The sequence below is a fragment of the Plasmopara halstedii genome (genome assembly GCF_900000015.1).
Source record: "Plasmopara halstedii genome assembly, contig: Scaffold_650, whole genome shotgun sequence".
NCBI classification, from domain to species: domain Eukaryota; phylum Oomycota; class Peronosporomycetes; order Peronosporales; family Peronosporaceae; genus Plasmopara; species Plasmopara halstedii.
Window position 1 is genome coordinate 635,054 of NW_020187567.1, and position 255 is coordinate 635,308.

Below are 255 nucleotides of genomic sequence, written 5' to 3' on the forward strand. Positions count from 1 at the left end.
AACGACGGCAGACTTGCGCTGAGACGGAAGCAGGATCCCGCCCTGTAGCTGGTCATGGAAGACGATACTCAAGCATTCACCAAACGCTTTTGGAGCCACCTGGTAGAAACTAGCAGTCAGTCCATCCATCTCTGGTGCTGAAGTCGCATTAATGTGTTTGATCGCATTCGCGAGGTCAGATAGTGTCACGGGGGCACTTAGTATGTCCCTATCCAACTCTGATGCTACTTTATCGATAGAGTCCAGAAGTTTGCG